This window comes from Coturnix japonica, chromosome 24, assembly GCF_054131305.1.
Source record: "Coturnix japonica strain WE chromosome 24, WE-NBRP24, whole genome shotgun sequence".
In the NCBI taxonomy this organism is placed as follows: domain Eukaryota; kingdom Metazoa; phylum Chordata; class Aves; order Galliformes; family Phasianidae; genus Coturnix; species Coturnix japonica.
In genome coordinates this window covers 1,013,027-1,034,573 of record NC_140686.1, presented here as the reverse complement: position 1 = coordinate 1,034,573, position 21,547 = coordinate 1,013,027, and the positions used below count along the sequence as shown (strand labels likewise).

Below are 21,547 nucleotides of genomic sequence, written 5' to 3'. Positions count from 1 at the left end.
GGTCAAAGGGGCATCAGGCCAAATACAAGACACAAATGGATCTCTTGTTATTTATTTATTTATCTATCTATCTATTTATTTATTTATTTAGCGTCCGTAAGCTTAAAAGATGCTCATTAATGTCAGTAAAATTGAGACAAGGCATTGAAGACAAAGATCGAAATCACTGAAAATGTTTTAACCCTTCTCAACATGGGAAATTCTCATGAGTCTTCTTCCATTTTAAGTTGTAAATATGAATCTTTGAGGTGATTTGATGTCTTTTTTTTTGTTTTTTTTTCCTTTCTTTTTCTGAAACTACGATGTTTTCCAGAACTGTGTTTGCTGGACACAAATGCCTTCAGGTTCAGGGACACAGACAGCAGTGCCAGTGCCAATGCCCTGTGACTAAATTCCGGCGCTGCCACTGCTCTTCCCTGCTTCCTTTTTGATGTCCCTCATCCTCCAGGTGTCTCCAGTTCTCCTCAATTAATGGCCGTGGTTAAGGGCATATTTTCAGCTGGCCATTTAGACACACGCTCCTGCCACAGCCTGCCAGATTTCCCCATCCCTTGCTCTTTGTTCAGTCAGATACCTCCCATATATCTGTCTGATTTCTGACTTTTATAGGGACGACTCAAATTTGCTCCATCTCACCAAATTCTGATGGACTGTGTTGTCAACTCCTTCACCGTGATTCTATCTATCCCTCTTTATTTTTTCTTTTTCTCTTTATTTTCTTTTTTTATGTCGATTTCTTCTCATTTTTCTTTCCTTTTCCTTTTCCTTTTCCATTTCCTTTTCCTTTTGCTTTTTCTTTTCCTTTTCCTTTTAACTTTTCCTTTTTCCTTTTCCCTTTCCTTTTCCCTTTCCTTTTCCCTTTCCTATCCCCTTTCCTCTTTCTCTTTCTCTTTCTCTTTCTCTCTCTTTCTCTTTCTCTTTCTCTTTCTCTTTCTCTTTCTCTTTCTCTTTCTCTTTCTCTTTCTCTTTCTCTTTCTCTTTCTCTTTCTCTTTCTCTTTCTCTTTCTCTTTCTCTTTCTCTTTCTTTCTCTTTCTCTTTCTCTTTCTCTTATTTTTTTTTCTTTTTCTCTTTCTCTTTTTTTGTTTTCTTGATTTAAAAAAGGCATGAATTCTGAAAGATGTTCATTAATGTCAGTTAAGTGAAAAAAAGAGTTGAAGACAAAGATAGAAATCAGTAAGAATGTGTTATCCTGTCTCAATGTGTGAAATACTCACCAGTCCTGTTCAATTTTAAGATGATACCTCCCAACTCCCTGGCATGGAGATCCTGTCTCTCATGTTGGCTCAGGGCACTTCCTGTGGCAGTGAGTTGGAAATCTATATGATGTTAAGTCAAAGACATGGCAACGAAAGATCCCAGGCTCTGCATGTGTTGCAGAAATGCTGTCGAGTTCATAACCCACATGTGCCCTGTGTCTCATCACAGGATGTGGGATGTGAGAAGGGCCCCGTCTGAACAAGCAGTCAATCCCAATGTAACTCTGAATCTCTGATCTCAGTTCCAGTGCCCTCCTGTGCACACTCCCCCATAGTTTGATGCACTTGATCTTCTGCGGTGCCCAGAAGTGCACCCAGTGCTTCAGGTGAGGCTGCAGCAGTGCAGAGCAGACAGGGACGACCCTTTCCCTCACCCGGATGGCAATAACTTACTTGATGCACTTTATGGGACCATTGGCCTTCCAGTCAGCTGTCATGACTCTTAACTTACTTAGATGCAATTGAAATGAGAGCCCAGAGCATACTAAGGTGTCATCATTGAAAGAATGTAGGTGTTCCATAGCTTTGAAATGCCTTGGACTCCAGAGTATGCCAGAGATGGAGCAGAACAGAAGATTTGCCTCTTCTGTAGTGAGCTCATCCATTTAGTAAGCAGAATAACACTACATGCTACATGGGGACAGTTGCTCTACTCTGCTCTGCTCTGCTTTGCTCTGCTTGTAGGGGAATGGAGCGGGGGGTTGCTCTCATGTCAGTGCAGATAAACTCACTTTCTCTTTAACCCTTTTTCCTCTGTGAACTATTCCACTATTTGTACCCTCAGATACACTTCCACATTCCCTCAACAACACTTCCATATGCCATTAACTATTATGCTTTCTTATACCATAAGAACAGTTTGTCAAACAATACAGCTCTTCAGTTCCCATAAACACCGTTAATACCATATATCTTTCCATTAACAGTTAGTATTCTTCAGTGATAAACACCTTGCCACAGAACCAGCACTGACTGGCCCTCCTCCCTCTCACGCTTCCTCACAGGCAGAACATAGTATTAATTAAATGGGTTGACACTCATTAAATAGGATAATAAAAAAGGCTTTTGAAATTACGTTAAGAATAATATGAAGACTAGTGAGACTGTGGGTCCCTACTAAGTGAGGGAGGTGTTCTGGTAATGGGGGTTGTTGAGAAGGTGGAGATACTGAAGGCCTACTTTGCTTCTGTCTTCAGTGTAAAAGCTCTCCTTCAGGAATCCCAGACCCTGGAGCTTAGTGAGAGGGTATGGGGAATGGAGGACTTGCCTTTTAGTCAAGGTAGAGTTGGCCCATGAGCGCCTAGGCCTCAACAATATTCAGAAATCCATGTGTGCTGAGGGAGCTGGCAGAGATGACTGCAGAACCACTCTCTATCATCTTTGAGAGGTCTTGGAGAATGGGGGAGGTGCCTGAAGACTGGAGGATAGCCAGTGTCAATCCTGTCTTCAAAAATGTGTATGAAGGAAGATCTGGGTAACTACAGGCCAGAGAGCCTCACCACTGTCCCTGGAAAGGCGATGGAACAGCTTGTGCTGAATGCCATCTTCAGACAGTTGGAAGAAAAGGAGGTTATCAGGAGTTGTCAGCATGGGTTTACCAAGTGGAGGTCATGTGTGACAAACCTGGTAGCCTTCTATAACATTGTTGCTGGCTGGGTGGATGGGGAGAGAGTGGTAGATGTTGTCTACCTTGATTTCAGCAAGGCTTTTGATACTGTCTCCCACAATATCCTTATAACAAAGATAAGGAAATGTGGGAAAGATGAGTGAACAGTGATGTGGGTTGAGGACTGTCTGACTGACAGAGCACAGAGGGTGGTCGTTGTCAAAGCAGAGTCCATTTGGAGACCTGTAAGTAGCGGTGTTCCCCAGGTGTTGGTGCTGAGCCTGGTCTTGTTCAGCTTCTTCATAAGTGACCTTGACAAGGGGATAGTGGCCACCCTCAGCAAGTTTGCTGATGATTGGCTGACACGCCTGAAGGCTGTGCTGCCATTCAGCGAGACCTGGACAGGCTGGATAGATGTGCAGCAAGAAACCAGACGAGGTTCAATGAAAGCAAGTGTAGAGTGTTGCACTTAGGAAGGAATAATTGCACACACCAGGACAGTTTGGGGAATGAGCTGCTGGAGAGGAGCTCTGTAGAGAGGGACCTGGGTGTCGTGATGTCAGTGTGTGGAAATATGAGTAGGGGAACTGAACAGAAACTGGAGCATAGGAAGTTCTGCACGAATTTGTGCAAGAACTTCTTTATGGTGAGGGTGATGGAGCACTGGAACAGGCTACCCGAGGGGGTTGTGTTGTATCCTTCACAGGAGATATTCAAGACCCGCCTGGACGCCCACCTGTGTGCCTACCTGGTGTTCCCCAGGGGTCTGTGCTTGGGCTTGTCCTCTTCAATATTTTTATTGATGACCTGGATGAGGTCATTGAGTGCATCCTATGTAGGTTTGCAAACTACAAAAAATTAGCTGGGAGTGTAGATCTGCCTGAAGTTACCAAGCCCCTTCTGAGGAATCTGGACAGGCTGGAGAGCTGGGCTGAAGCCAATGGGATGAGGTTCACCAAGACCAAATGCCAAGTCCTGAACTTTGGGACCTGGCATGGACTGCCCAGGGGGGTGGTGGATTCACCGACCCTGGAGGCGTTCAAGGAATGATTGGACATTGTGTTGACGGACATGGTTTAGCGGGAGCTATTGGTGATAGGTGAACAGCTGGACTGAATGATCTTTTAGGTCTTTTCCAACCTTGGTGATTCTATGATATCCTGTACTTGTATGAGTGCCCTCTTTGAGCAAACACTCTCTGACAGGCCTCACCACATGTCAGGAATTTGTCACTGACCACTAGAAATCTGGTGTTAAATTCAACATATTCCAAAGCACAGTCATGATGCTGTTGACTTTCAGGAACTGTTGGCCATGATGATGCAGGGAAATCTCAGGGGAGACAAGTGGGAAGGATAAAAATGACATCCTCTACTGCTCAGCTGGGTTGGGCTCCTAAAACACAGGGAGCTCATAAAAGTGGGCAGAGATGTAGAGAGACAGCTGTGCCCAGGAGCAGCTCTTGTGCACAGCACCGCCTGCAGGTGACAGAAAGAGAGGAGAGAAATTGGAGTGAGCTTACAAGATATGTACTGTGTGAGCGGGCTGTGAGCTCTATGAAGGAGCATTGCTCACAGACCACAACACGGTAAGTCTCATGCAGTAGGCAATGCAGCTGCTTTTAATAGAGGGTTAACAAAATATGCGACATTCCATAGCAGATTGGCTGCAGGTAATGCATCTATCTTTACTGTGGAAAAAGCCTTCTGGTCCAGCTGAGGGCTTCTGTGCTGCAGCATAAGAGCTACGGGGTGGGGGGGCGTGGGGGGGGTGCATGTCCCAGCACGGCTGCAGGCTGTGCAGCCGGGGCTGCAGGCGGGTGCCCAGGGCTGTCCTGCAGAGCAGGGTCCCTGCTGTGCCCCAGGGGCTGTGTGCCGGGTATGGGACTGTGCCACCTGCCAGGCTCAGCACTCAGCCTGCCCGGGGAGCTGCCCAGGGCGCTGCGGGGAGACGTGTGGGGGGAAGGAGCCCCCCGGCAGGGCTTATGCTGCCACAGCTGCTGCCTGGGGCAGGGGAACACAGCTCCACTGCACAACAGTATGTTTGTGAGGGTGTTTCGTTTGAGTATAGCCAAGGCAGGGGGTTTCCTTTTCCTGTTCTGAGGGAATCTTAATTTTCAGTAGACATGGATAATTCACTTCATCTGCAAACAGGCAGTTTTTTAGGATTCACACTGAATGGCACAGAGGCTTTTTTTGGGGCGCTAAGAGCAGTTGGGTTAAAGATATGAGACATGAAGCACATGAAAATATCCAGGGAGGAGGGATAAGAAAAGAAGAGGAAGGTTAGAGCTCCATATGCTGCTTCTACTTAAGGAATGCTGTAATATATGAAATTAAAGGCAAGTAATGGTGCTAAATGTACACTGTTGTAGGAGAATGAAAATATTTCATAGTATAGCAGGAGGAGTGTCTCTGAGAATGGTCTGGACTTGTCATTATCTTCTGCACTCTGAACAGGACGCCAAGCCCAATAGCAGCAGATGCCCAACAGCAGCTCCATCAGCGAGTTCCTCCTGCTGCCGTTGGCAGACACGCGGCAGCTGCAGCTCCTGCACTTCTGGCTCATCCTGGGCATCTACCTGGCTGCTCTCCTGGGCAACCGCCTCATCAGCACAGCTGTAGCCTGCGACCGCCGCCTGCACACCCCCATGTACTTCTTCCTCCTCAACCTGGCCCTCCTTGACCTGGGCTGCATCTCCACCACTCTCCCCAAAGCCATGGCCAACGCCCTCTGGGACACCAGGGCCATCTCCTACACAGGATGGTCTGCGCAGGTGTTCTTCATTTTATTCTTCCTCTCAGCAGAGTATTCCCTTCTCACCATCATGTCCTATGACCGCTACGTTGCCATCTGCAAGCCCCTGCACTACGGGACCTTGATGGACAGCAGAGCTTGTGCCACCATGGCAGCAGCTGCCTGGGTGCTCTGTGCTTCTCTATTCTCTGCTGCACACTGCCAGTACGTTTTCACTGCCTCTCTGCCAAGGCAATGTTGTCAACCAGTTTTTCTGTGAAATCCCCCAGATCCTCAAGCACTCCTGCCCAGAATCAAATCTCAGGGAAACTGTGTTTCTCAATTTTAGTGCCAGTTTAGCCTTTGGCTGCTTTGTTTTCATAGTGGTGTCCTATGTGCAGATCTTCATGGCCGTGCTGAGGATGCCCTGTGAGCAGGGACGGCACAAAGCCTTCTCCACATGCCTCCCTCACCTGGCCGTGGTCTCCCTCTTTCTCAACACTGGCTTTTTTGCCTACCTGAAGCCCCCGTCCATTTCCTCCCCACTTCTGGATCTGACAGTGGCACTTCTGTACGCAGTGGTTCCTCCAACACTGAACCCTATTATCTACAGCATGAGGAACAGGGAGATCAAGCATGCTCTCAGGAAGGTGTTGCAATACACACTATTCCAGCTTCCATAAAATGCACAATTTCCTCATAGGATTCCCAGTGATGGTTCTTTATGTTCTATGCATCTTTGGTTGTTTGATTACGTGAGATATAGCAACGTAAAAAAAAAAAAAAAAAAAAAAATTGAAAAAAAAAATTGAACTCATAAATAAAAATGTATTACACTTCTTTCGTACCTAATTTCCATTTTTTCACTCCAAGAGCTCATGCAAACATGTAACCGGATTCCCTGAATACGTTTGAAGATACCTAAAATGTTTTCAAGAAAAACATTTGCTTAGGTTTTCTATTTTCCTACTTTGTCTGGATTTGGGGAAGTACAGCCACAGACAGCAGCTCCACGTGCTCTTTTCATTTCTGATCTCTTTACACCACCACAGTGCTCTCGAGTCCTCTCATTTGTGCAGTCCTGAAGGTATTGTGTGTCTCACGACTGTCCTGTTGCCTCTACAGCAGCAATCCAGTGCTGCAGTCAGTAGCCGGCAATATGAACGGCTGTGTCAGAGCTGGTCTCCTTGCTGGCACTGCCATAACAAGAGGGCCCCTTTAGAGCTGGACCAGAGAACTGGAGGCCTCTTCCAAAGCTGGTGTAAGGAATATACCTCAGGAGCTGCTCCCTGAGAAAACTTCAAGATCTTAGTTTGCTCTTCAGTGTGTGACCGGATCAGATTGAATAGTCCCAAGGAGATCACTAAGTGACTTGGGGCAGTGCTGTGGTTTAAAGTTTATGGGTTGAGACAAAGAGAAAAAGAAAAGGATAATAATTATGACAAATGTATTTATAGATATATAATATATTTTTTATATTTTCACACATATACAACATACGCAGTTGCAAACATATATGCACAGATACTAATACACATGCATATGTGTTTACAAGTCCAGGACTAGTTGCAGGGGTTTTAACAGCCAGAAGGTTCACTGTAGGAGCTGAAGTGGCTGTCGGGCTGTTGCAGGAGTTGAAGTGACCTCAGAGTTCATTGCCAGAGCTGGATTCACCACAGGACATGTGACGAAGTTGGAGCAGCCACTGGGCTCATTGGAAAGGTTGGAGCCACTGCAGGGCTGTACTTCCTCTTTTGGGAGGAATTTGTAGGATTTTCTTATTACCATACTTGGAACAGCTGCAGGACCTGTAGCAGGAGTGACTGCAGAGCTCATTATGAGGGGTGTAGTGACAGCGGGATCTGTCCCAGAGCATGGAACAACTGCAGGATGTGTAGCAAAACCTTGGAGCTGCTGCAGGGTCTGTGCCAAGAGTTGCAGAGGCTGCAGCACTGTCAGCACTTCCAGCTCTCTGGATCTGGCACACTGCAGTCATGTGTGCCTGTTAGGGGTTACCAAAGCCACAGCAGACCTGTCCCCAATATTCTACCAGGTTCTCAGGATCCTGCAGTTGCTCGGAGATGAAGTTCCAAAGCCCTGGGGGTTCCCACCTCTCCAGGCATCTGCCGAGACGGTCCCACACCCCCTGCCATGCAGAGCCTTCTCACCTTGGCGCAGATCTCTCACTGATATTCCTGAATAATTGTTTAACCTCAATCATAGATTAATAGAATCACCAAGGTTGGAAAAGGCCTAAAAGATCATCCAGTCCAACCGTTCACCTATCACCTATAGCTCCCACTAAACCATGTCCCTCAACACAATATCCAGTCACTCTTTGAATAGCCCTGGGCTCCCAGAGAAGACAATGTAAAATGTGTAATTCCTTATCATACCAACAGTATTACTTCCAAAACACAGAGATGACCACAGAGCTGAATGTGCACAAAACTTCACTTTATCAGCTGCCAATTTTATCATGATTTAAATCAAGGTCAAACAGCATAGCAAAATAAATACCCTAATCCAGCATCAAGAGTTCACAAATAATGTAGCAGGGAAAACAAGCAGCAAGCAAGGAGCTGTGCATTGCAGCTTCATGAGAAGACTCAGCAACTCCACAAACAGGGAAACTATCAGCATCATGGCCAGCAGTTCTCCAGCTCCCACAAAGCCCTGTGTTATCCCACTCTGGACAGTTGTGCTGTTATCTCAACCCTTGGAGCCTCACATCAGGCACCAAAATGATGGTGGTTGTTGAACCCAACATGTGGCTCAGCAGCACACAGTGCTCAGTGCACTGCCCCATTCCCAGTGGGATGGGGATGAGAACTGGGATAAAAAAGTACATCGTGTGGGTTGTAACAAAGCAATTTACTAAGAGAGATAAAATGAGAGGAGTAATAGTTATCACTATATATCTGTTGATATGGAATCGTATGTAACAAGTGATGCACAAGCTCTTGCTCAGCGCCACCAGACTGATGCTCTGCTGGGCTCTGGGAAGTGAAGAGACTGAGATGAACTCCCACCCCTTTCAATACAATTTCTGCTTGCTGTCAGGTGATAGAGAACGTCCCTTTGGCCACTTTCAGTCAGCTGTCCTCACTCTGTTCCCTCCCAGCTCCATGTGCCCTCAACTTACCATGGCCTTGGCTCCGTACAACACTGCTTAGCAGCAGCTGTAAACACCAGAGTGTTATCAATGGTTTTCTCTTAGAACCAAAACACTGCACCATAGTGGACTGTCTGAAGAAAACAATTCCATCTGAGCTGTAACTCAGATTCCTGCCTGTCCTCCTCCTCTTGTTCTTCCTGATCAGGAAGCAAGAAACTAAATCTGCCGCTCTCCTCTTTGTGCCTTATCCATCAGGCCGGCAAGCAACAAGGTATGTGCGACCCATAAGTGTGACCCCATATGGGGACCCCAGCCCCATAAGTGGGAACACAGACCCATAAGTGAGGATCCAGACCCATAAGTGGGTCCCCAGAATCATAAGTGTGACCCAAAACGACATAACTATGATTCTAGCCCCGTAAGTGTGACCCCATAGGGGCCAATGTGGGCCCCAGACCCATAAGTGTGACTCGTAAGTGAGGCTCCAGCCCCATAAGTGGGTCCTCAGACCCATAAGTGTGGCCACAGCCCCATAACTATAGACTTGGAGATGTCCCCAGCCCCATAAGTGGGTCTCCAGCCCCATAACTGTGAACACAGACCCATAAGTGTGGCTCCAACCCCATAACTATAGATTTGGAGAGGTCTCCAGACCCATAAGTGAGGCTCCAGACCCATAAGTGGGTCTCTAGACCCATAAGTGTGAACACAGACCCATAAGTGTGACCACAAACCCCATTTATATGGGCCTTCATTCACCCCAATGACAACGGGAAGGCCGGCAAGCAACAAGGTGAGTGCGACCCATAATTGGGAACCCATAGGGGTCAATGGGGACCCCAGCCCCATAAGTGGGAACACAGACCCATAAGTGTGACCCCAAACCCCATAAGTATGATTCTAGCCCCATAAGTGATACCCCTAACCCCATAAGTGCCTCTGCAGCCCCATAAGTGTGACCCATAAGAGAGGCTCCAAACCCATAAATGTGACCCCATAGGGGCCAATGGGGACCCTAGCCCCATAAGTGTCAACCAAAGCCCCCTAACCGAGACCCTATGAAACTTTGAGATGTCCCCAGCCTCATAAATGTGACCTATAAGTGTGGCTCCAGCCCCATAACATCATCCCCAGCCCCATAAGTGTGACCCCATAAAGGCCAGTGGGGACCCCAGCCCCATAAGTGGGAACACAGACCCATAAGTATGACCCAAAACCCCATAACTATAGACTTGGAGATGTCCCCAGCCCCATAAGTGGGTCTCCAGACCCATAAGTGTGACCCCATAGGGGCCAATGGGGACACCATCCCCAGAAGTGGTTACACAGACCCATAAGTATGACCCAAAACACCATAACTATTACTTGGAGATGGCCCCAGCCCCATAAGTGGGTGTCCAGACCCATAAGTGGGACCTAAAACCCCATAACTGAGTTCCTAAGTGTGAATCCAGCCCCATAAGTGGGACTCCAGCCCCATAAGTGAGGCTCCAGACCCATAAGTGAGGCTCCAGACCCATAAGTGTGACCCCATAGGGGCCAATGGGGATCCCAGCCCCATAACTGCATCCCCAGCCCCATAACTGTAACCCCAACCCCATATCTGAGACCCTAAAGACTTGGAGATGTCCCCAGCCTCATAAGTGGGACCCCATAGGGGCCAATGGGGACCCCAGCCCCATAACTGGGAACACAGACCCATAAGTGTGACCCATAAGTGCCTCCCCAGCCCCATAAGTGCGTCCCCAACCCCATCAGTGTGACCTCATAGAAGTCAATATGGACCCCAGCCCCATAAGTCCATCCCTAGCCGCATAAGTGTGACCCAAATCCCCATAACTGAATCTTCAGCCTGATAACTGTGTCCCCAGCCCCATAACTATAGACTTAGAGATGTTCCCAGCCCCATAAGTGTGACCCATAAGTGCATCCCCAGGCCCATAAGTGGGTCCCCAGCCCCATAAGTGTTACCCATAACTGAGTCCCCAGCCCCATAAGTGGGAACACAGCCCCATAAGTGCCTCCCCAGCCCCATAAGGGTGACCCATAACTACATCCCCATCCCCATAACTGAGTCCCCAGCCCCAACAGTGGGTCCCCAGCCCCATAAGTGTGACCCATAAGTGTGACCCCATAGGGGCCAAATGGGGACCCCAGCCCCATAAGTGGTTCCCCAGCCCCAAAATTGTGTCTTCAGCCCCGTAAGTGTGACCCCATAACTACATCCCCAGCCCCATAAGTGGGAACACATCCCCATAAGTGCCTCCCCAGCCCCATAAGTGTATCACCAGCCCCATAAGTGTGTTCCATAAGTGAGGCTCCAGCCCCATAAGTGTGACCCCAACCCCATAACTGTGTTCCTAAGTGCCTCCCCAGCCCCATAAGTGTTACCCATAACTGAGTCCCCAGCCCCATAAGTGGGAACACAGCCCCATAACTGTGTCCCCAGCCCAATAAGTGGGTCTCCAGCCCCATAAGTGTGACCTATAACTGCATCCCTAGCCCCATATCTGAGTCCCCAGCCCCATAAGTGTGACCCCAGCCCCATAAGTGTGACCCATAAGTGAGGCTCCAGCCCCATAAGTGGGTCCTCAGACCCATAAGTGGGACCCCAGACCCATAACTGCGTCTTCAGCCCCATAAGTGTGGCCCATAACTACATCCCCAGCCCCTTAAGTGTGACCCATATCTGCATTCCCAGACCCATAAGTGTGAACAGTAACTGCATCTCCAGCCCTATAACTGAGTCCCCAGCCCCATAAGTGTGTCCCCAGCCACAAAATTGTGACCCATAAGTGCCTCCCCAACCCCATAAGTGCTTCCCCAGCCCCACAAGTGAGACGCCAAACTTCATAACTGCATCTCCAGCCTCATAAGTGTGACCCCAATGGGGACACTATGGGGGTCCCTGGTTGACATACCTGTACCCAGCCCCATAAGTGTGACCCATAAGTGGTTCCCCAGCCCCATAGGTTCATCTCCAGCCCCATAAGTGCACCCACAGCCCCATACCTGCATCCCCAATCCCATAACTGCCTCTCCAGCCCCATAAGTGGGAACACAGACCCATATCTGAGTCCCCAGCCCCGTAACTGCATCCCCAGCCCCATAAGTGTGTCTTCAGCATCCTCAAGGGGAAGAGAGCTGGATCTGCTGACAGTGCTGCAGCCTCTGCAACTCTTGGCACAGACCCTGCAGCAGCTCCAAGGTTTTGCTACACGTTCTGCACTTACTCCACACTCTGGACAGATCCCGCTGTCACTCCACCCCTCATAATGAGCTCTGCAGTCACTCCTGCTAAAGGTCCTGTAGCTGTTCCATGTATTGCTATAAGAAAATGCAACAAATGCCTCCCAAGGGAGGTGCACTGTGCCAGGAGGTTCAGCCCTGTGGTCACTCCAACCCCTCCAATGAGCCCAGTGGCTGCTCCAACTTCGTCACAGTTCCTGTGGTGGTTCCAGCTCTGGCAATGAACTCTGAGGTCGCTTCAACTCCAGCAATAGCCTGAGTCAGTACAGCTCCTACAGTGAACCCTCTGGCTGTTAAAACCCCTGCAACTAGTCCTGGACTTGCAAACAGATAAACACAGGGATTAGTTCATATATGTTTGCAACTGCATATGTTGTATATGTGTGAAAATACACTAAATATATTATATATGTATAAATACATTTATCATAAATATTATCTTTTTCTTTTTCTTTTTATCTCAACCCATAAAATTTAAACCACAGCACTGCCCCAAGTCTCTTACTGATCACCTTGGGACTATTCAGTTTATCCAGTCACGCACTGAAGAGCACCAGAAGATCTCGAGGTATTCTCATGGAGCAGCCCCTCAGGGTTTCCAAAGCCCCACCAGCTTTGGAAGAGGCCTCCAGTTCTCTGGACCTGCTCTGAAGGGGCCCTCTTGTTATGGCAGTGCCAGCAAGGAGACCAGCTCTGACACAGCCATTCATATTGCCGGCTACTGACTGCAGCCCTCGATTTCTGCTGTAGAGGCAACAGGACAGTCGTGAGACACACAAGACCTTCAGGACTGCACAAATGAGAGGGCTCGAGAGCACTGTGGTGGTGTAAAGAGATCAGAAATGAAAAGAGGACGTTGAGCTGCTGTCTGTGGCTGTACCTCCCCAAATGCAGACAAAGTAGGAAAACAGAAAACCTAAGCAAATGTCTTTTTTGAAAACATTTTAGGTATCTTCAAACGTATTCAGGGAATCCGGTTACATGTTTACATGAGCTCTTGGAGTGAAAAAATGGAAATTAGGTACGAAAGAAGTGTAATACATTTTTATTTATGAGTTCAATTTTTTTTATTTTTTTATTTTTTATTTATTTTTTTTACGTTGCTATATCTCACGTAATCAAACAACCAAAGTTGCATAGAACATAAAGAACCATCACTGGGAATCCTATAAGGAAATTGTGCATATTATGGAAGCTGGAATAGTGTGTATTGCAACACCTTCCTGAGAGCGTGCTTGATCTCCCTGTTCCTCATGCTGTAGATGAGAGGGTTCAGTGTTGGAGGAACCACTGCGTACAGAAGTGCCACTGTCAGATCCAGGAGTGGGGAGGAAATGGTCGGGGGCTTCAGGTAGGCAAAAAAGCCAGTGCTGAGAAATAGGGAGACCACAGCCAGGAGAGGGAGGCACGTGGAGAAGGCTTTGTGCCGTCCCTGCTCAGAGGGTATCCTCAGCACGGCTATGAAGATCTGCACATACGACACTACTATGAAAACGAAGCAGCCAAATACTAAACTGATACTAAAATTGAGAAACACAGTTTCCCTGAGATTTGATTCTGAGCAGGAGAGTATGAGGATCTGGGGGATTTCACAGAAAAACTGTTTCACTACATTGCCTTGGCAGAGAGGCAGTGAAAATGTACTGGCAGTGTGCAGCAGAGAATTGAGAACCCCAGCGCCCCAGGCAGCCGCTGCCATGGTGGCACAAGCTCTGCTGTCCATCAAGGTCCCGTAGTGCAGGGGCTTGCAGATGGCAACGTAGCGGTCATAGGACATGATGGTGAGAAGGGAATACTCTGCTGACATGAAGAAGAGAAAGAAAAAGAGCTGTGCAGCACATCCTGCGTAGGAGATGGCCCTGGTGTCCCAGAGGGTGTTGGCCATGGCTTTGGGGAGAGTGGTGGAGATGCAGCCCAGGTCGAGGAGGGCAAGGTTGAGGAGGAAGAAGTACATGTGGGTGTGCAGGCAGCGGTCGCAGGCTACGGCTGTGCTGATGAGGCCGTTGCCCAGGAGGGCAGCCAGGTAGATGCCCAGCAAGAGCCAGAAGTGCAGGAGCTGCAGCTGCCGCGTGTCTGCCAACGGCAGCAGGAGGAACTCGCTGATGGAGCTGCTGTTGGGCATCTGCTGTTGTTGGGCTTCGAGTCCTGTTCAGAGTGCAGATGATAATGACAAGTCCAGACCATTCTCGGAGACACTCCTCCTGCTATAGTATGAAATGTTTTCATTCTCCTACAACAGTGTACATTTAGCACCATTACTTGCATTAAATTTCATATATTTCAGCATTCCTTAAGCAGAAGCAGCATATGGAGCTCTAACCTTCCTCTTCTTTTAATATCCATCCTCCCTGGATATATTCATGTGCTTCATGTCTCATATCTTTAACCCAACTGCTCCTAGCGCCCCAAAAAAAGCCTCTGTGCCATTCAGTGTGAATCCTAAAAAACTGCCTGTTTGCAGATGAAGTGAATTATCCATGTCTACTGAAAATTAAGATTCCCTCAGAACAGGAAAAGGAAACCCCCTGCCTTGGCTATACTCAAACGAAACACCCTCACAAACATACTGTTGTGCAGTGGAGCTGTGTTCCCCTGCCCCAGGCAGCAGCTGTGGCAGCACAAGCCCTGCCGGGGGGCTCCTTCCCCCCACATGTCTCCCCGCAGCGCCCTGGGCAGCTCCCCGGGCAGGCTGAGTGCTGAGCCTGGCAGGTGGCACAATCCCATACCCGGCACACAGCCCCTGGGGCACAGCAGGGACCCTGCTCTGCAGGACAGCCCTGGGCACCCGCCTGCAGCCCCGGCTGCACAGCCTGCAGCCGTGCTGGGACATGCAGCTCCCCACACACACACACCCCGTAGCTCTTATGCTGCAGCACAGAAGCCCTCAGCTGGACCAGAAGGCTTTTTCCACAGTAAAGAAACATGCATTACCTGCAGCCAATCTGCTATGGAATGTCGCACCTTTTGTTAACCCTCTATTAAAAGCAGCTGCATTGCCTACTGCATGAGACTTACCGTGTTGTGGTCTGTGAGCAATGCTCCTTCATAGAGCTCACAGCCTGCTCACACAGTACATATCTTGTAAGCTCACTCCAATTTCTCTCCTCTCTTTCTGTCACCTGCAGGCTGTGCTGTGCACAAGAGCTGCTCCTGGGCACAGCTGTCTCTCTACATCTCTGCCCACTTTTATGAGCTCCCTGTGTTTTAGGAGCCCAACCCAGCTGAGCAGTAGAGGATGTCATTTTTATCCTTCCCACTTGTCTCCCCTGAGATTTCCCTGCATCATCATGGCCAACAGTTCCTGAAAGTCAACAGTATCATGACTGTGCTTTGAAATCTGTTGAATTTAACAACAGATTTCAGGTGATCAGTGACAAATTCCTGACATGTGGTGAGGCCTCTCAGAGAGTGTTTGCTAAAGCAAAAATGAGCACACAGACAGGGACAGGACACCATAGAATCATAGAAACACCAAGGTTGGATATGACCTAAAAGATCATCCAGTCCAGCTGTTCACCTATCACCAATAGCTCCCACAAATGCATGGCCCACAACACAATGTCCAATGATTCCTGGAACTCCTCCAGGGTCGGTGAATCCACCCCCACCCTTGGCAGTCCATGCCAGGTCCCAAAGTTCAGGACGTGGCATTTGGTCTTGGTGAACCTCATCCCATTGGCTTCAGCCCAGATCTCCAGCCTGTCCAGATCCTTCAGTAGGTCCTTGCTAATGACAGACAGGTCCACACTCGCAGCCAATTTGGTGAAATCAGCAAACCTACATAGGATGCACTCAGTGCCCTCATCAAGGTCATCAATAAAAATATTGAAGAGGACAGGCCCCAGCACAGACCCCTGGGGAACACCAGGTAGGCACACAGGTGGGCGTCCAGGTGGGTCTTGAATATCTCCAGTGAAGGATACAACACAACCCCCTTGGGTAGCCTGTTCCAGTGCTCCATCACCCTCACCATAAAGAAATTCTTGCACAAATTAGTGCAGAACTTCCTATGCTCCAGTTTCTGTTCAGTTCCCTCACTCATATTTCCACACACTGACATCACGACACCCAGGTCCCTCTCTACAGAGCTCCTCTCCAGCAGCTCATTCCCCAAACTGTCCTGGTGTGTGCAATTATTCCTTCCTAAGTGCAACACTCTACACTTGCTTTCATTGAACCTCGTCTGGTTTCTTGCTGCACATCTATCCAGCCTGTCCAGGTCTCGCTGAATGGCAGCACAGCCTTCAGGCGTGTCAGCCAATCATCAGCAAACTTGCTGAGGGTGGCCACTATCCCCTTGTCAAGGTCACTTATGAAGAAGCTGAACAAGACCAGGCTCAGCACCAACACCTGGGGAACACCGCTACTTACAGGTCTCCAAATGGACTCTGCTTTGACAACGACCACCCTCTGTGCTCTGTCAGTCAGACAGTCCTCAACCCACCTCACTGTTCACTCATCTTTCCCACATTTCCTTATCTTTGTTATAAGGGTATTGTGGAAGACAGTATCAAAAGCCTTGCTGAAATCCAGGTAGACAACATCTACCACTCTTTCCCCATCCACCCAGCCAGCAACAGTGTTATAGAAGGCTACCAGGTTGGTCACACATGACCTCCACTTGGTAAACCCATGCTGACAACTCCTGATAACCTCCTTTTCTTCCAACTGTCTGAAGATGGCATTCAGCACAAGCTGTTCCGTCGCCTTTCCAGGGACAGAGGTGAGGCTCTCTGGCCTGTAGTTACCCAGATCTTCCTTCATACACATTTTTGAAGACAGGATTGACACTGGCTATCCTCCAGTCTTCAGGCACCTCCCCCATTCTCCAAGACCTCTCAAAGATGATAGAGAGTGGTTCTGCAGTCATCTCTGCCAGCTCCCTCAGCACACATGGATTTATGAGTATTGTTGTGGCCTAGGCGCTCACGGGCCAACTCTACCTTGACTAAAGGCAAGTCCTCCATTCCCCATACCCTCTCACTAAGCTCCAGGGTCTGGGATTCCTGAAGGAGAGCTTTTACACTGAAGACAGAAGCAAAGTAGGCCTTCAGTATCTCCACCTTCTCAACAACCCCCATTACCAGAACACCTCCATCACTTAGTAGGGACTCACAGTCTCACTAGTCTTCATATTATTCTTAACGTAATTTCAAAAGCCTTTTTTATCATCCTATTTAATGAGTGTCAACCCATTTACGTAATACTATGTTCTGCCTGTGAGGAAGCGTGAGAGGGAGGAGGGCCAGTCAGTGCTGGTTCTGTGGCAAGGTGTTTATCACTGAAGAATACTAACTGTTAAAGGAAAGATATATGGTATTAACGGTGTTTATGGGAACTGAAGAACTGTATTGTTTGACAAACTGTTCTTATGGTATAAGAAAGCATAAATGTTAATGGCATATGGAAGTGTTGTTGAGGGAATGTGGAAGTGTATCTGAGGGTTCAAATAGTGGAATAGTTCACAGAGGAAAAAGGGTTAAAGAGAAAGTGAGTTTATCTGCACTGACATGAGAGCAACCCTCCGCTCCATTCCCCTGCAAGCAGAGCAAAGCAGAGCAAAGCAGAGTAGAGCAACTGTCCCCATGTAGCATGTAGTGTTATTCTGCTTACTAAATGGATGAGCTCACTACAGAAGAGGCAAATCTTCTGTTCTGCTCCATCTCTGGCATACTCTGGAGTCCAAGGCATTTCAAAGCTATGGAACACCTACGTTCTTTCAATGATGACACCTTAGTATGCTCTGGGCTCTCATTTCAATTGCATCTAAGTAAGTTAAGAGTCATGACAGCTGACTGGAAGGCCAATGCTCCCATAAAGTGCATCAAGTAAGTTATTGCCATCTGGGTGAGGGAAAGGGTCGTCCCTGTCTGCTCTGCACTGCTGCAGCCTCACCTGGAGCACTGGGTGCACTTCTGGGCACCGCAGAAGATCAAGTGCATCAAACTATGGGGGAGTGTGCACAGGAGGGCACTGAAACTGAGAGATCTGAAGTTCAGAGTTACATTGGGATTGACTGCTTGTTCAGACGGGGCCCTTCTCACATCCCACATCCTGTGATGAGACACAGGGCACATGTGGGTTATGAACTTGACAGCATTTCTGCAACACATGCAGAGCCTGGGATCTTCCCTTCCCATGTCTTTCACTTAACATCACATAGACTTCCAACTCACTGCCACTGGAAGTGCCCTGAGCCAACATGAGAGACAGGATCTCCATGCCAAGGGTCTGGGAATCAGGTCTTGTCCTGTTTGCTTTTTAAGACAAAGGAGGATTTTCTTAGCATCAGAGCCACCATGCCAGTGCCTTTGCCTGACTGGAGTCATGGCTTCCAATTATCTGCTCTAACTAGTCCCTTGGGAAGCTTGCTTGCTAATGGCCCTCAGTGGGCCCATTAATATTCCAAGAAACTTCACTGTTACTTCTGACTTTGTCTTGCTGAGTTCTTTGTGCAAACTTCTCTCTGCACTGGAGGTTGATGGACTTAGCAGCAAATGCGCCCTGGGGCCCATTCTAACCGAAAGAGCCTCTTGTGCCTTGTGCCTTCCTGTTCTCTTCTTCAGGTTATCAGAAAATAATCAACATAAAGGAGACAGCTCCAAAGAGCAAGAATCCAAAATGTTTTTATTGTCTATTTATTTATAGTTTGTTTTATACAAGAAGTCAAAGAAGCTCTTTGCAACTGATGCCAATCCAGGATGTTCCCAATGAGTTCTATTCTGTTGCTGTGTGGACAAAGTTCCTCCTCAACCTCCCCACCCCACTTCTACTCACATTGACCCCATGGGACTTGCATCACTTTTCCTCACATCACTCTTCTCCTCTGCCGTCACCCGCTCAGTGTTAAACCTCCTTTGTACCAACTCCCACTGGCTTTCCACAGAGAACCAGCTGCACACAGAAAAAGAAAGAATTCTCTTAATTTATGGACAAAAAACAGAAGGAAATGTGATGCAATTGAATGAACAGTAAAACACAGTGATCAACTGCTTACCATGTCCAAACTGCTTCTATTGAGGTTTATCTTTCTTAGGGAATATTTGCACAAGAAATGAGTTAGACGCAGATAGGATGGGATAGATAGAATCACAGTGAAGGACTTGACAACAGATTTTTGAGGAATGGAGAAAATTCCAGTAATCTCCCTGGGATAGATCAGCCAGGGAGTTGGGAGGTATCAATGTAAAATTGAACAGGACTTGTGAGTATTTAACACACTGAGCATGAAAAATTAAAAAGAGGGAAAGAGAAAGAGAAAAAGAAAAAAAAAAAAAAAAGAAAGATAAAGGATGAAAGGAAAAGGAAAATTAAAAGGAAAAGGAGAAGAAAACGACATAGCAAAAGAAAAAGAAAGAGAAAATGAAAAGGCAGGAAGGGATTGATAGAATCACGGTGAAGGAGTTGACAACAGACTTTTGAGGAATGGAGCAAATTCCAGTAATCTCTCTGGGATTACTGGAGCTCCCAGGGAGCTGGGAGGTATCAACTTAAAACTGAACAGGACTCGTGAGTATTTCACACACTGAGATGAGTTAACACATTCTTACTGATTTCTATCTATGTCTTCAAATCTTTTTTTCACTTTTACTGACACTAATGAACATCTTTCAGAATTAATGATTTTTTAAAGCATGAAAAAAAAGAGAAAGTGAAAAAGAAAAAAAAAGTGAAATAGTAAAAGGAAAAGGAAAACAATAAAAAGGATATGGAAAATGAAAAGGAGAAGGAAAAGGAAATGGAGAAGAAAACGGCATAGGAAAAGATAAAGAAAGAGAAAAAGAAAAGGCAGGAAGGGATTGATAGAATCACGGTGAAGGAGTTGACAACACAGTCCATCAGACTTTGGCGAGATGGAGCAAATTTGTGTCATCCCACAAAAAGTCAGAAATCAGACAGATATATGGGAGGTATCTGACTGAACAAAGACAAGGGATGGGGAAATCTGGCAGGCTGTGACAGGAGTGTGTGTCTAAATGGCCTGCTGAAAACATGCCCTTAACCACGGCCATTTATTGAGGAGAGCTGGAGACACCTGGAGGATGAGGGACATCAAATAGGCAGCAGGGAAAATCAGCGGCAGGCGCCGGGCTATAGTCACAGGTCATTGGCACTGGCACCGCTGTCTGTGTCTCTGAACCTGAAGGCATTTGTGCCCAGCAAAAACAATTCTGGAAAACATCGTAGTATCAGAAAAAGAAAAAGAAAAAAAAAAAAAAGAAAAAAAAAAAGGACATCAAATCACCTCAAAGATTCATATTTACAACTTAAAATGGAAGAAGACTCATGAGAATTTCTCATGTTGAGAAGGGTTAACACGTTCTCATTGATTTTGATCTTTGTCTTCAATCCTTTGTCTCAATTTTATTGACATTTATGAACATCTTCTAAGCTTACACCCTCAAAATAAATAAATAAATAAATAAAAAGAGATACATTAGCATCTTGCACTTGGCCTGATGCCCCTTTGACCTTTATAATTCCCACCAGACCTTCCATGCTGGAGAGCATGAGATCCAGCAGAGAATCTCTCCACTTTGGTTCCTCCACAGCTTGGTCAAGAATCTCCCATCTGTGCTCTCCGGGGATCTGCTGGATGGCACATGCCCTGCTGTGCTGTCCCTGCAGCAGATACTGGAGTGAAAAAGGCTCCCAAAGAGGACAATGGCCTGACAACATGTTAAACCCATCTGTCTGCAGAGGGCACCTTCCAATTGCTCTCTATGATCAAGAAGCCAGGAACAGACACTGATGGTCTCCTCTGTTTGCCATTTCCATTAGCTCTGACTTGGCTGCTCTTCCATCCCCAGGCAGAGCTCAGTGCACTCTCACAGAGGGCAGTCGCCCTTCCTTGACTCCTCTCCCATCCATCCTAAAGACTCTGTATCCCCCTTGCGCTACAGTGAAGTTGTTGTTGGAAATATCCTCAATAATTTTTGGTCAGGACGGTATCTCTGATAAAAGCAGTTTTTATTCGTGATTGCAATGGCGGGCGCCCTGATGGCAGAAGCGCACCTATGGACATGATGTTACAGTTTTTATACCTTTTCTCTCATATGTTTTCCCCTCCCCTCTCCCCTTTGGTTGGGTATTTCAGGTTACAATTTTACCCGAGGTTTGCATTACATTCTGAAATTTGTTAGTTCACTTGCTATCTTGTCAGTCGCCATCCTGCTGTTTCTGTTTCCAAGATGTCTCGGTACTCTTATCGTATTGATATGTTGATTCCCTTCAAAGCTTTTCCATTCTGTCCTAGAGGCCTTTGTTAAACAAAGAGCCCGGGGGGGGGGGGGGGGGGGGGGGGGGGTGATTCCAGTCCTTCCCGATATCTCTTCAGGCACATCCTTAGGTATTTTTACAATGCGTACAACAAAACACTAAAACATACATTGTTGCTAGTTTATACAGGCATATTGTTAATTATTGTTAATTATTTTAACTTCTCCTCTTTGGATCCTTTATTACTCAGGTCTTATTTGTCCAGCATCAAAAACCAGTAGTTCTATTTCAGACAGCTGGGCAGACAGGAGCTGCAGTCTTTGTAACTGTGACTTCTACCTAATAACTACAAATTGCTTCAA

At 47.3% G+C, this 21,547-nt stretch overlaps 1 pseudogene; it reads right to left on the bottom strand.

Annotated features, from left to right (window-relative positions):
- Window positions 1-4,997: 4,997 nt before the first annotated feature.
- Window positions 4,998-14,097, bottom strand: LOC146756941 (olfactory receptor 14J1-like; annotated as a pseudogene).
- Window positions 14,098-21,547: the final 7,450 nt, after the last annotated feature.